This window comes from Vidua macroura, chromosome Z (assembly GCF_024509145.1).
Source record: "Vidua macroura isolate BioBank_ID:100142 chromosome Z, ASM2450914v1, whole genome shotgun sequence".
In the NCBI taxonomy this organism is placed as follows: domain Eukaryota; kingdom Metazoa; phylum Chordata; class Aves; order Passeriformes; family Viduidae; genus Vidua; species Vidua macroura.
The window spans coordinates 78,350,086-78,365,357 of record NC_071611.1 but is presented as its reverse complement, the minus strand read 5'-3'; the positions used below and the strand labels follow the sequence as shown (position 1 = coordinate 78,365,357).

The 15,272-nt window shown below is 40.6% G+C and overlaps 1 long non-coding RNA gene across 1 annotated transcript; it reads right to left on the bottom strand.

Moving 5' to 3' along the window:
- Nucleotides 1–10,232: 10,232 nt before the first annotated feature.
- Nucleotides 10,233–11,450, bottom strand: LOC128822493 (uncharacterized). Its single transcript, XR_008441452.1, has 2 exons — nt 11,268–11,450; nt 10,233–10,535 (listed from the first exon to the last, which is right to left on the bottom strand). It is a non-coding gene; the product is annotated as an uncharacterized LOC128822493 (long non-coding RNA).
- Between the last annotated feature and the right edge of the window lie 3,822 nt (nt 11,451–15,272).

Below are 15,272 nucleotides of genomic sequence, written 5' to 3'. Positions count from 1 at the left end.
CAGAAGGAGCAGGAGAACAGGCTGCTTGAGATGATGCTGTAAATTGCCATCATGCAGCCTGGATGAGAAAAGATAAGAACCAGAGAGAGTCAAGAGGCACAGAGTGTGAAAAGAGAGTTTGTGTGTTGTTTTGGACTCCTCTGGGCCCCTTCTGGGCACTGTTTCTCTGGACACTGTCTGTCTGGGTGGCATTGTCTCTTAGCTGGCCCTTGGTAAACAGTGCTGGAGAGATTTTTGTGTCTTCAGGGAGCGGTCTGGTGAGAGGCTACCAGAGCGCAGGTTTGAGGAAGGCAGGAATGGCGCTGCAGGCCCAAAGAGAAAGGGAAGCCCAGAGCTTCCCCTCAGAAGGAGGGAGGTCCCACGGGAAGCCCCTGCAGAGCCAGGCTGGAGCTGTGGGAGAGGGCTGGCTGTCAGGCTGCTGAGGAGGTGCCTGAAGCTGCTGAGTACGTCCTGTGCATTCCTTGTCCAGTCGAGCAGTGTATTATAGTGTGTGTGCCTCAGCATGGGCTGTAACACACGTTCCTCCTCCTTTGGTGTTGGGAGAGACATTTTGGACTCCCTACAGAAGCCACTGTGGTGCTTGGATGCAGGCAGGGAGCACTTGGGGCATTCCTTTTGCCTTTGAGGGCAGCTGGCAGTGGGTGGGCTTTGCCTGAGCTTCCCTCTACAGTAAAGACAAAAGCAGGGATTGTTTTGGGAGCAGCAGATGGCTGTGACCTAGCCAATGACTCAGAGAAGGTGTGTGTGCTAGTCTGGCCACACTGATCAGAACAGTTGGCTTCCTGGATTCCCTTTAGACTCCAGACTTGTCACCAGTCTTTGGAGACAAAATATTTCAGAGAAATTGATTGGCTGTAGGGCTGGTTTCATACTGCTGTTGTTTCTATGACTGTTTGTACTTCTATTATTCCTTCTACAGATCACATGGGCCCCTGCCATCTAAATCCCAACTCTAAGGGCTTTTCAAATGAAAATTGCAACGAAGCAATCAAGGAAGCAGAAGAGATGACCAGGACCACTTCAGGATTACTTCCTTCAAAGGCAGCTCGGAGCTGGACTCACAATAAAAGTCCTATACACCCCCAAGCCTTATTTTAAATGATGTTAATATCAGCACAGTGATGGCTTGGTTTGCTGTTTGGGGTTTTTTTACTTTAAAAATATACTAACATTCCCAAGTGACCTTAAACTGCTAAGGGTGTTAAACTACTGAAAGAATCCATTAAATGGTACAAGAAAAAAAATTAGAAGTTCCCAGCACCATACCTGTGCTCTTGCATGAACTTCTGCAAGGATATTTGAGTACTGCTCTTCAAGATATTGCTTTTCTTTCTGCCTGCAATGTTCCTGTGCTTTTAACTGTTCAGACATTTTCTCAAAAGCCTCCCCCTGCTTCTGCTGAAGGTTGTTCATAGTGTCAGTCTTGTGCTTGCAAATATATTCTAGGTGAAATATCTGTGTGACAAGAATTTAAGAAGAAATTATTATTTACCTTTTCACTTTGAGTCAAGCACAGACTATTCCAGCATAAAATCTAAACTGTAATTTCTTCAAAATTATCATTAAAACTAAGTAAAACCCTTGTTTTGTTTTTTTTTTTTTGTTGAAAACCCAAGACATTCCAGATTAAGTTTTTAAACAATTTCAGGGAATTCTAGCATGTTTCAGGGAATTCTAGAATGTTTTCCTTACAAGTAGCTCCTAAGTTTACGATGTGTTTTCAACAAGCATGAAGGGATTCACTCTTGTGGTTTAACACTGCACCTCCCATGCAAATTAAATGGAGGAATGAACCAAGCCAACAATGATCTCCAAATGCACACACCTGCACTTTGTTACTAGAAAATATCAGCAAGACACTTCCAGATAGATCACGCTGAGCTGTAGGAACAAAGTTTGGTGCAACACAGTCTAAAATCCCAGAAAAGCTGCTAAGTACATGAGAAGATCCCTAGAGACCTCACAATCAGTCTCAGTAACAAGGCTTAATCAAAAAGCAAGAACAGTAAGACACAAACCCCACAAACACTGCCAACAATATCCATCTCCTTCCCTTCCCATGTCTTTCCTTCTCCCTTTCCTCTTTTACTTCAAAAGAGAAATAAACCAGAAAACAAAGTGGAACCCTGAAGAGTGGCTTAGCCACTCTTAGCTTAGTCTCTGGACCCAGCTGATCTATTTAGAAAGGGTTGTTTTTTTTTTTTTTTTTTCCTAAAAATACAAGGTTTTCTGGGAAGAAAGGCCACGTAAGCTCACTTGCATTAATATCACTCAGAAAAGTACAGCTCCTCCTTCACACAAATACTGACATGTTTTAGAATAGGTATTTCTATTGTGTTTCTGAATAAAAATGCCATAATCCGAAAGTTGCAATTAAACAGAAAACCCCAGACTGGCAATCTTTCAAATAGTGCATCTGAGTCGTAAACACATCATTTAAAGATGGTATTCCTGGAGAAAGTGTATTTTGCCTATGGATTATGGTAAAATAAAGACTTGCTTTATGACTGGAAATGACTACATTCTGTGAGTTTCTTCATCAGTAAGATGAATTTATTATCCTTGAATTAGGTGCCTGTGGCGGGTATCAGACAGTCCTTTCAGAATGTCCTGCACAGAAAGTGGAGCTGAGAGACTTGATGCACACTCCAGTCCCATCTAAATGCTCACAGCAACAGCATCAAACTGAGCAGTGGACCAGCCATAATTAATGGTGTTCATTTGTTAATGTCCAAATCCTCTTGGGGGGATGAATACCACTCCTTCTTCTCCTTTGTAACGAGACTGCAGTGTGCACAAATGTCCCTGAGCTCAGCAGAGGCAGCTGATGCCTGGGGACACTCAGCCTCTCGTTAGCCTTGTGGAAGTTCAAGATCAGGGCTTCAACATTCTCACGCAAGAGTGCACAAAGCCCTGTCCAAGGTAACTCTTCCAGGGCGACGTCTGAATGTTTGGCAGGCACATGGGCGTTTGCCACGCTCTGGTATAAGTTTAGGAGGATGGACAGCTCCCTCTGGAACACAAAGAAAAATTAATTGCTGTAGCTGGGCAATGTTAAAATCAAAAGAGATGCATCATATGTGCAGTAGCGGTGCTGCATGCAGCTGAAAACAAGCCCTCAAAGTTCATTCTCACAGCTTTACAAAATTCCTCAGTTCATTTCTAATGATTGCAGCCATAACATTGCATAATCTTACAGCAGAGTAAGAAAAGAGATTTCACAAAATTTATCTAATTAGACACAGTATGTCTATAAAGTATGTGGATAAATCCCAGTGCTGTCGAGGCCACAGCCGTGACCTGGCACAGATAAAAATTTCCGTGTTCTTAGTGGATGCAATTCATTCTCCCTTGTTAATATTGTGAGGTGCATTCAAACTGTGCCCCCACACAACTGCACAGCACACAGAAAACGGTCCAGTTGGCTGGGCAGCACAACACACTCTGAATTTGTTTAAAAATTGGTTTTGCATGGATTATATACGATTAAATAGCTGGCCAAAACAGGCCTACAGCTCCATCAGTCAAACTCCACAAGCCATGCCTCATTGCTTTACAGTGATTTTAATCAGTGGCAGAATAAATGGATTCAGGTTATAAATAAATTTCAGCTACAACAGCATGCAGTAGAAATTCAATTCTTCCTAATTTTAGAACATACAAGTGACTTAGAAACTTTGATTAAGCTAATAGAAAGCTGTTTCTCAAATGCCATGAGGACAAAGTATGTAAACCACCGTATCAGTACAGTCAGAGATCAAGATAAGATTCTCAGACTAGAGTGGAAAGAACATATTCAGGGAGCATAAAAGTGGTATACAAGATGAAAAAACACTGTATAGGTCAGGAAAGCAGGAAGTGAAAATGAAGAGAAGAGAACACACTGACATTTTCACACAATTTTGGCATGGGTATAGCAAAGACCAACAGCAATATATTAAAAGTTATCTATACTTAGTTCCTGCCACAGTCTCCTGCTTTTTCATTTTGGGAAGCAAAGTCAAAGCTGTCTCAATGGAGTAAACAGGATCACATACAGGCACTCCTGCTTCCCAAACAAATACAAACAGCTTTGGGAAAAATACAAACCCATCGAAGGCAATAAATACCTGATTTCATAAGGGAACCACTAAAAATGGGGGAGGTGGATGGTGGGCACTGCTGCCCTTGGAGTCGTGAGGGGAACCCTGCCCACACTCCATCCCCACAGATAAGAAACACTCCCCTGGGGAGCACTCTGGGGTATGGAGAGGACGTAGACAATATGGGAATGGTGTAATTGCACCAGTTGGCTGAATTATGTTCTTTTCAAATTGGTGTCACATCTCTTCTAGGAATTAATTGGGCCTGCGTGGCTTCAGACCATAGCTGATTAGATTGCTTATAGTAAAAGTGAACACACAATGTTGCTTTGGAAGACCCCAGTTCTTGGGCTTCTTGTGGTGCATGTGGTAAAATCTTTGTCCACTCATCCCAGGTGCCCACAAGGTTGGGCCTCTTACCTGTATAGGGATAATCTTTGGATGCCAAAGGGATTCCCAGCAGGCATGGGGATAAAGGCTCTTCCACGCTGCCCATGGCCATGCAGAAACTGTCCTGTTGTAAAGACTTCACAAGAGTGACCCATATATTTTGCTTGGGCTGTTGGATGATCCAGGCAGTGCTGGTGCCGACAATGATCCAGGGCAGCCTCACAATCATGCTGGAGAGCATCTTGATGTTTGTCCGGGTACTGGGCTGTAACCTAAAAATTGTTACAATAAATAAGGCACCTTATTTATTGTAACAATTACATGAATCCCTCTCTCTCCCCTTTTCTATGTGCACGCCTCTATTCCATTTTCCCCTGTTCCCCCTTCCTCCACTCTGCTTTCCCCATTTTATTAGTTTAACAAAACAAGGAAGGGGTCAGGGGAAAACATATGGAAGGCTAAAACTGAGTGAAACTAGGAGAAAAGGGAAAAGGAGATCAGGCAAAGTAAGGTATTGGTATGAATGTAAGTAAAGAAATTAGTAAAAATATCATCTTTGATATTTTACAATTAGTAGACGGGCAACAATATATCCAACCCATGAGGGAAGAGGGAAAGGAGAAACCAGGGGTCAAAGAGCCAGAAGTCCATGGGGGAATCTGTCTTTTACTCCCAGGAGGACTACTCTATGCTAGCTAGTCACTGCCATGGCCAGGGCAGAAGACTTGGGAATTGACTGAGAGAGGAGAGTTGATGGGATGCTACAGCTTTGTCCCAGACAGATGCCTGAGGCATTTGCAGGCTGCAGCAGTTTCTGGCGGGCCCTTTTTATAATTTTCTGATGTCACTGCTATCCTGCAAACCCCAGAGACACGTCTGTGGAGGCATGGCCAGTCATGACTTCTAGTTGTTACTGAACCTTGACACAGCTGGCACCTCTCTACTTAATCAACTGAAAACCAATGATGTTTAGCTCAAGAGTGTTAACACAAAAAATACATCCATGCCTGAAGAAAGCAGTGAAAAATGTTACTGAAGGCAACAACTTGTCCATTTAGTGCAAGATGTACAAAATCCTGCCTGCTTTAATTGCTGCACTTTAATTTGCACCCAAAGGTACAGAGCATCCTATGCTTCTTTAGTATTCATGTGGGCACAGCCCCCAGTTCTCTATAACTCTACAGCGTAATAATTAGAAAACAGATGACATTTATCAACTGAAAGAAAAAAGAATGCAACCACCAAAGGATTCATGATCTGGATGACATAATAAGGGGGAAACTTTCTTAAATCTGAGATGACATCAAGATAGGGAAAATTGGAGGCTTGCTGTGGGATAAGAGTCACAATTGGTGCTGACAGATGAAGCTGTTGCTTGAAAAAAATCAATTAGCACATTTGGTGGTAGACATACAGGATGTGAGCTGGATGAAAAACTTTATGAGATTTATCGTGGTTCTCAAGTTAAACTTGAATTAACAGAAGTGTGCTGTTGCAGAGCGGGACTTCTGCTTTTGCCTTCCAGTCTCTTTTCAGTGATGCTTTAAGCTGGTGTCTAGTTCTGTGTGCTGTCATCCATTCAGTTGGTGGATCATTTAGAGAAAGACAAGAGCAGCTTATGATGATTGGAGATACAAAACATGGGGTTCTTTACTCAAAAGAAGGTGGAACATCTCATTCTGGGCTTTAAATATGTAAAGACTGTTTTTCTTACCCACTCTAATGGCAGAAATCAGTGTGTTAACTTCCTTTTTGAAGTAGCAATCCAAATTGTATCTGGGAAAATTGAAATTAGGAAACTTGCAGAAGAGAACAGTGAAGTGCTAGGACAGAGCACACGTGGAGGTTGTAGCATTCTTAAAAAGTAGCTTAGACACCTATGCATGAGGGATGACACTTTTTTGAGTCTGGTATGTTTTCTACACTGGTAGGACTTCCTTGCCTGTCTTCCTCTGTTTAAGAGTTTGTCTGCTGAGTTACACAATTTGTCTCTTGTGCTGATAATCAGGCAAACGTGCAAGATCCCATATAGTGCCGTAGAGACTTCCATTATACAGAGCTCAGTGGTCACAGAGTAAATATCTGTGAAAAATGCGTATTTTATAATTGGCTCTTGGCAAATATTGAATTGAATGCTATATGTATTATGGAGGGTTATTTTGTAATACTGTATTAATCCTTTCTAAGTAGTGGGTTCAATATAGTCTTAGGTTACAACATAATGGTAAAATAGAAACTCTGCGATGTAAGATATTTTTTACTAGCTCAAGAAAGGGATAAGATAATCAAGAAGCTCTTCGCACAGAGATAACAGCAACAGGACACCTAATGAGTTACTGCCTCCTTATGGGAAAAGACAAACATTCTTCCACCTTCTCTCCATCTTTATGGAGCCACCAGGATTAAGGGGAAGGAGTTGACAAAACCCAGAAAAATTCTTAATCTGCAAGGAATTTCTGCATCATGTATGAGATATATGAATATGCAACAGGCTGTTGCTTTTAAGGGCTATTCCTTTGTTTGCAAGGCATGTTTTTGGCAGTTTAGTGTCCAAAAAGATCCAGACGTCCATAGTTCTTTGCTTTTTATTTTTTATTTATTTTTATTTGTATTTTTATTTTTATTTTTAAATTTTAATTTAATTTAATTTTTAATATTTCATTTCATTTTATTTTCTCGTAGTGTCCTAATCCTCATTGTCCAAATTTTTATTACTCTAATTTTATTACTATTTATTTATAATTATTTTATTACTATTAAACTTCTAAGATTTTAAAAAACAAGTGATTGGTGTTTTTCACAATATCCCCTTGTAGGACTGCAGTCTGGTCTAGAGAACCTTTTTCCCCCATTTCTTTCAACGTTATTGTTATAAATAAAATTGGCTTTCGTAGGTGGGGTTATAAATTGTTAATGATGTCATGTTGTTATGAATTGTTAATGAATGTAATGAATTGTTATGCCTAATTAATGCAGTAAGTTCTGAAGTTAAATGTACTGTAGCATGAGCATGTGCCCGCTAGAGGAGGGTGGTAAGAACTTTCCAGAAGGTTACCTCACGGCCTGATGACAGCAGCCCGGACTGTAATCGGACAACGAGCCAGCCAGTGACATCGAAGCATCCCAGAATGACTGGCCAGGAACGCACCGCAAATTGGACCAACCGGTGACCGGAAAAAGGCCAATCTATGAAAGGATCAAGAGCGCACCAATCCGGCAGCTTTAAGAGACTTTAAAACCCCCGGGTGCTGAGCGCCTGGGTCTTTCTGCGGAGCCAGTGTCCAAGGAAGCACCCTGTGCTGCCCACAGGCTGACACTTGTATCTCTGACTTGCTGCGTAGGTCACAGGCTTACCCTGGGCTCTCGTCTTCAGTTGCTTTGATTTTTAATAAACAGGCCGGAGCTTTTTAAAAGATCCTAGCCTCATTTTGCCTGTTTTTAACATTTATGTTTACGCTTTGGTTTAATCCCTTCATAAATGGGGACAAACATAGAAAAAGTCCCATAAAACAATCAAAAACTGGCCTGGCCAGGGCGGAGCCGATGAGGCGACCGGCGGGTGGCCGGGGAGGGGGAAAGGGGCCTGGCTCGCGGCAGGACCGCCCGGCCCGGCCTGGCCGAGACGGGGGCCAGGGCCCTCCACCTCCTCACCCATCGCAAGAGACAGTTCCCGGGTTTTTTTGTCTTTAACATGCGTGTTTCACAGAGCCGTGTCCAGCTTCTCAGTGGTTCAACAGACTGTCACTTACAAAAAAGCTTTGCATCACTTCCCTGAATTTCCTCCCATTCCCAACCAGGACGCCCATCCAAGTCCACTGCCTTCCCAGTCCCATATTCAGAAAACATTTGTTAACTGTTATGAATAATTGATGTAGTTATTGACTTTGACTATTATTGGCTTTAGTAAATTCTTCTGATATAGTACAGTTAAAAATGGGACCACACTCCCGGTACTAAAAGTGATTTCAGCATTTATTATAATAAAAAGGCCTAAAGCAAGGGGGCCCGCAGGCCGAGCAGGAGCGTTCCCGTTGAGGATGCCGCGGTGCTGGCACTGGGTCTTCTTGAACAGCCATGTCCTCAATGTTCCAGGTGGAGCGAATTCAGTGGGTCAGATGCCCCTTTTTATCCTGTTTTTTGTCCCTTTGGATTTGTTTCTTTTTGGATCCTTCATTTGCATGAAAGTTTAAGGGGCTTCATTGGCCCATTACAGTTCTGTCCAGGCTGGCTGGTTTCACTTGGGGGGTGGTGCACTTTACTCAGGTGTGTGAAAAATGCATATTATGTGATTGTCTTTTCACAAATATCAAAATGAATACTATACATGTTATGTTGGAAAGTTATGTTAATTAACTTATTAATTTTGTATTAATTTTTGTAGTGCTGTATTAATCCTTTTAAGTAGTGTGGTAAATATAGTTTTAGGCTCTAAGATAATATTAAAATAGAAACTATGCGATGTAAGATACTTTTTTTAACTAGCTCAAGGAATGGATAAGATCATCAAGAAATTCTTTGCACAGAAATAACAGCAACAAGACACCAACATTTCAAAAGAAGAATTATTGCCTCCTTATCAGGAAGAACCAGACTTCTTCCAGACTTCAAGGAGCCAAAACACTGATTTACAAGATGAGGGGGGAAGTTGACAATAACCAGAAAATACCCTTTGTTTGGAAAGAATTTGTGAATCATGTATGAGATAGATAAATATGCAACAGGCATATTGGGTTTGAAGGGTTAATCCTTTGTTAGCGAGGTATGCTTTTGTGGCTTAGTGCCCAAGAGCATACGGATGTCTGTTATTCTTTGCTTTTTATTGTCTTTTGTTGTCCTAACTTTGATTCTCCAAATTCTTATTGTCCTGTTTTTATTACTATTCTTTACTATTAAACTTCTAAAATTTTAACACAAGTGATTGGCGTTTTTCACAGGTGTAATACAGTATGTTGAGTACCGAGTTTCTTATAAATACCCTTTTAACCCCTTTTACCATAACCAAACTAACAGCACCTGCTTAACAATTATCAACTATTTTACAACCCTTTCTAACCTATTGTTAACAATTCCCCCCTCTAACTCTTTGATCAGGCTTCTACCCTGCATCAACCTTTATAAAGTTCCACTTTGACTTTTCTCAGTTGCTTGTGGAAAATGAGATGTTCAAGCATATCTCTGGCATTCTGATCACTCTGTTCTTTTATTACGGTTACTTTTTCACCATTTTTCCCTTCCACATTACCTTGCAGCATGATGCTGCTTTGGACAATGCTGGTTACTATCTGGACTAGACATGGAATTACACATGGTAGAAATATTACACTTGCTAGTGCACACACCACAAAGAAGACCAATTTCTTCCACAATTTGCCATTCCAGGTGAACGAGTTGTCCCACTAATCAGATTCTCCAAACAAGTGTTCCAACACAGGTTAGTTTTCTAATATTTTGAGTAACGTTTTTAATTACATGACTGTGGTCATCGATCTCTAGGCAGCATTCTGAAGTATTAAATTTTCCACAGATCCCTCCTTCCTCTGCGAGGAGGTAGTCTACTGCCAATCGAATCTGGTAAATTACTGATCGTGTTTGCTGTTGCTGCTGTTTAAGAGATCCATGGTCAGAGTTTGATTTGACATTATTTCAAGCACTGCTTGTAAATGGATTCGACTGAGCACTCACACTGGGCTGTTCCACTCGCTGATCACCACATGTCGCTGTCGAGGTGGTCGCGACACAAAGCAGAGACCACACGCAGTCTCAGATGGCAACTCTTTATTATCGACAGTGGCTGACCTTTTATATACTTTCTAATTGTTTATACTTCTTCTGCCCCAACTATTGGCATCAATAAATCAACATAACACCACTGGTGAAAAGTAACAGTGACTTCAGCTAACTTTCTAAAACTACGTTGTCCAGCTACGAAGTTCTCTCCTTATCTTTCCTCAATTCCTCTCTTCTCTCGGTCTCCTTGGTAACAGCCTTGGAGAGAGCTCCTTATCAGCTTCTTGCTTCTCAGCTTCTCCTCGCTCCTTTAGCTGACAGGCCCGCCGTTAGCCCCTTCCGCAGTAATTCATCCATGAGGGGCAGAAAACAAGTAGAACAGAATAGGATTAAAAAGTCTGGTGATTAATTAGACTTGGTTTAAGTCTGACACACCTTGAGATGACACCAAAATTAATCATCCTAGAGTGCAGCCTACAGCCCACTACCCGCATTTCTGCATTCAGGAAACATAGTTTCTTCCTTTTACACTGTCTATTGAAAAGCTGAAAGATTCAAAAGGAATTACTAAATCCTCCAACGAGTCCATGAAGTTTCCTCTCAATGATCTCTTTAGTGCTACTGCAGTCTACTATTCAAGTATACAGGGACAACTACCACAATACTCTCATTAAAAATGTGTGCTTTGTTAAAATAACCATTACAAAAACCCTAATCAGTCATAGTAAGGCAGAATCCAAAAACTTCAAAGTGTGCGTATAATATACTCATGTAGTTGGAAAAAACTAATACACGTTTATTAGAACAAGTTTTGTTTTAAAATCTCATTTTTTCTACTTTGCATAGCTTTACCTCAGCAGTCCACAAATTATTTTTGCTGTATTAAACTAGTGAAACAAGGATATTTAGTCTAGATTTTAAGTTCCAGAAGGAAGTATTATGCAGCTGTTATAAATGGAAAGTTAAGTTAGGTTCCTAATTTATCAGTAAAATACCTAATTGCAGAATGAGATCAGCAAGAAATTCTATTACTTTGGAAGAGCAGGGTGATATGTTAGAGAACTCTACCTTTCCAGACACTGGAGAAGGAGGACTAGCACAGGGGCTGGAACAGCTACTGCTCTCTGCAGGCTTCACTGAGGACTGAGCTGGTTTGTCAGCTGAGGATCGTCTGGAGAGCAAAATGTCTTTTTCTTTGTACTTCTTTGGCTGGCGGAGTGCAGGAGAAGCAGATTTCACTGAAACCCTAAAAAGGACATACCTTGAGTTCAGCAACGACTCCAGGACGAAGGCTGGGAAGAGCGTGATTCCCAACAGGATCAGATATGCCCCAGGTCTTCCCACAGCTTTCTCCACTACTCCTCACTCCTAAATTGAGAAACTCTAGTTTCCAGGGTGAGCAAATGACAGAGGACAGGAGGGAGAGTTGAATGATCCTGTGCTAGCAGATCTTTCTGTGTCTACAACATGTTATCAAGGCAGCATGAAAACTGCAGGGATCCCATGTCTTGTGAGCTTAGGAGTAGACTGAAGGCAGAAGGATTTCATCCCCGTCATTCATGTGCTTGTGTCTTTGCTGAAACGGGAACTGATGTGCTCCCTAGGGAGATTAATTTATCCAGAATGTAATTTCCTACTAGAATACTGTTTCACTGAAATATTTTGATGAAAATAAAACCTATGTTGCAGAAATTTTCTGGAGCACAGAACACATGTACCTATCGCAGTCATCAGTAGCTTGCAGCAAAAGGTTTTGAGGTTACTTCCTAGTCACAGTCTACAAAAAGACCATTTATCTTGACATGTGCCCCCACTTTTTTGACCAAAGTGGTATTTTGTTAACAGAAATACAGCTTCAAATAACATACTTTGGCAAAAAAATAGTGGGACTATTCAATATCTTTGTTTACATGTATATACAAGAAATGAGGAAATGAACTTCTAACTTTCTGTATCCAAAATGTGGATCCTTATGTAAGATCCAGGAATAGGAACCTGTCTGCATAGGAGAGCAGTTTAGGATATTTTTGGAAAAAGGGGCAAATCTGTTCTCATTTCTACTAATCATCATCATCACAAAAAAGTACACTTTTCAGAACAGTTTTACAAGGTGGTTGAGCATTTATAAAGGTGAAAAATTATTAGGAAGCTTCTCAAAAGAGGCATTAATATTCTATCTAAAAATTAATATTCTCTCTAAAGTATTTTAATCCTAGATTGAAAAAAAAATCTTTTGAATATACTGTTGTAAGAGTTTTCAAACAGCTCTACTTGCTAAGAATTCCACAGCAAAGGCTGCACAAGACTTGTATTTCTAGATGGAGCTTTAAATCATAGATCTGTGATGAGAAGTGGATCTAAACAAACTAATGTGAAGAAGGTAATACACTGACTTCAGACACAAGATTTTGATGAGAATTTAACCTAGCAATTTCCTAGCTAAACCATTACTCTGTTAGCAGCAGATGCAGTTTGCTGTACACAGTGATGTTTTCTATAACATTAATTTGAACTCACATTATATGTTTGTTACTTAAAATCTTTTTACAGTGAAGGTCAGTAAACAAAGATGGTCTTTATCTGAAGCCAACTGAAACATGGTATAATCTCTCTTTTGACACCATCAGGCATTGCTTTTGATCATAGTGTACATAAAGATCTTCAGTCTGAATACCTAAGCAGTGGCAGCAATTAGAATACCTAACTCTCCCATCTATCTTATAGCAACATCAAAAAATATGTGGTTTGTAAGTTGCATTATAGAAAATAAATTATATTTTTAATTTCATTTCCCTAAAAAAAAAAAAGAAAAGAAAAAAAAAGAAAAAGTAGGTTTACATAGGAAATTACTTCTATTTAGTCCTTATATTACCTGGGCATGCTTTATATAGGCTAGGCACAGATTCAGATCTGAGCATACCTGCATCTTAGTAGCTTGGTATACGTGTGCAAAGTCACGTTATGTGAGTGCCTGGTGGCCAAGCCAGCTCCACCCTGGTCCCGTGTCCCAGCCTGCCCTTTGTTGTCCCAGGGAAGTGTCTGATACCCTGGGCTGATCTGGCTGCCATGGCTGGGTGGTCCTGGCTGCCAGGCCCTGCTCTGACTTCCCAGGCAGCCCCTGCAACTTCTGGCTCCCCAGCCCCTCGAGATTGTCATTGTAATACTGATACAGCAAACCGTGGATTGGGATCTGACCTGAGCTGCAGAGATTCAGGTGATGAGAAATTATAAGTTAAATTGTATTATAAATTCCCTACCGTGCTAGTTACAGATTGTACTATGTTGACTCTGCTTGTAGAAATCCTGTGCCATTCTAATAATAAATTCTCTTCTGTATCAATCATAACATCCTGTTAAGAAAACAAAGTTTGAATTGTACCTATGGTTTAGTGCTATCCTCACTCTGCCAATATCCCCAAGAGAACCCATCTGTGCTGGGTGACAGTGTCACTCGGATAACCCTGACATGTCTATTAACCAGAACCTCATGGAGCAACAGGGAACTTTTTAGCAAGTGTGTGAAAAGGGCTGGATGTAGTATTTAGGAAATTGAAAGAGATGGTATTCTGGACAGTTGGGCTCTGGATGCTGAGAAAGTTCTGCATTGCACACCCTGGCTACCTTGCTCAAAGGAATATTATTAAATTAAAACTTCTGCTTGCAAATTAACTTACTGTTTTGTTAGTGGGTTTTGAAAGAGGTTAATTGAAAATGCTCGGGCTGAATGTTATCTAGAAGGAAGTTCTTCCATTTTTTTGGTCAGTTGATTTTGGTCATTTGGCATCTTTTTATGCAGTGACTTCAGCTGTTTTCTACTGCAAAACCACTTCTAGGTAAATTTGGAGAGGTTTACAGTGCTTTTCTTTTTCTATTGTTCAACATCTGATTTGAGGTAGACTTGACTTTCAGAGATCACAAGAACTTAGGTGTCCTGTTGATTTGGTGAAAACTCTGAAAAGTCCGGCATCTCTGGAAATCAGGTGTCTCCTGCTCATCTTTCAGAGATGTCTGATTTTAGGTATATCAATGTTGGAGATTAAGTGCAGCTAGTAGTGCTACAGCATTGTTATTAACGTTGGCATTGACTGTCTTGTATATGCTTATTTGAATTTAGAAATCAGGGCATTATGGAAAAATTTATATTGTGCATTATAAATTATATTGAAAAACGAAAGATTTATTTAACTTGCATAAGAAGAGAAATACCCAATGGATTGACAGTTAAAACCCCCAGTCTTAAACAGGAAATATACAAACTTTTTTAAAATTTCTTTTGAGAAATATCAAATCTATTTTGCTACTCACAGCAGTACAGAACTCTCACTCCTTGCCCTCCTTCCTTGTTCTCTTCACAACTTTCTAGGCACCACATACCCCTCACACCAGGGATGCTTCAAGTGGAATTGTACTTTCTGCTGCACAGCATAGTTTGTCTTTTAAATGTGGGGGTTTTGCCATCTGCAATTCACATTCTTTGCTTTGTTATCAGGGAAAGTCAGAAACCACTGCACCAGGTTTTCTTGGGACTGGTACAAATGCAAAATAAGTTAACTACAGCTGATGCCCAGAAGGAAAAGATAGCAGGAAAAATTCAATTCAACCAAACCAAAAATTGTTCACAATGAGCAGGGAGAAGATAAGGAATGGGTGAATTTCTGATCCAGAAAGAAAGCTAATGTGTGAAGCATGCATCTAAGATGAGAACAAAAGATAAAGTGTTATCTAGATTAGACTAGAAGTGGGAGATTAATTTAAAAATTGTGAGAACTGGCCAACTGTGAGGCTTAGTTTAAAAATTGTGAGAACTGGCCATCTGTGAGGCTTAGTTTAAAAATTGTGAGAACTGGCCATCTGTGAGGCTTAGTTTAAAAATTGTGAGAACTGGCCAACTGTGAGGCTTAGCAGACAGCATCTGAAAGGATAGGTGCAATATTTTCTGCTTTAAATGCCTTGGAAGAGTATGGAAGTGTGTTGGCTCCATACTACAGTGCCCTGGTCATCCAGCAAGAACTAATGTGAGCGATGTAATTTGGAAATCTGCAGAGACTGAGACCATATGAGACCAGTGAGTGT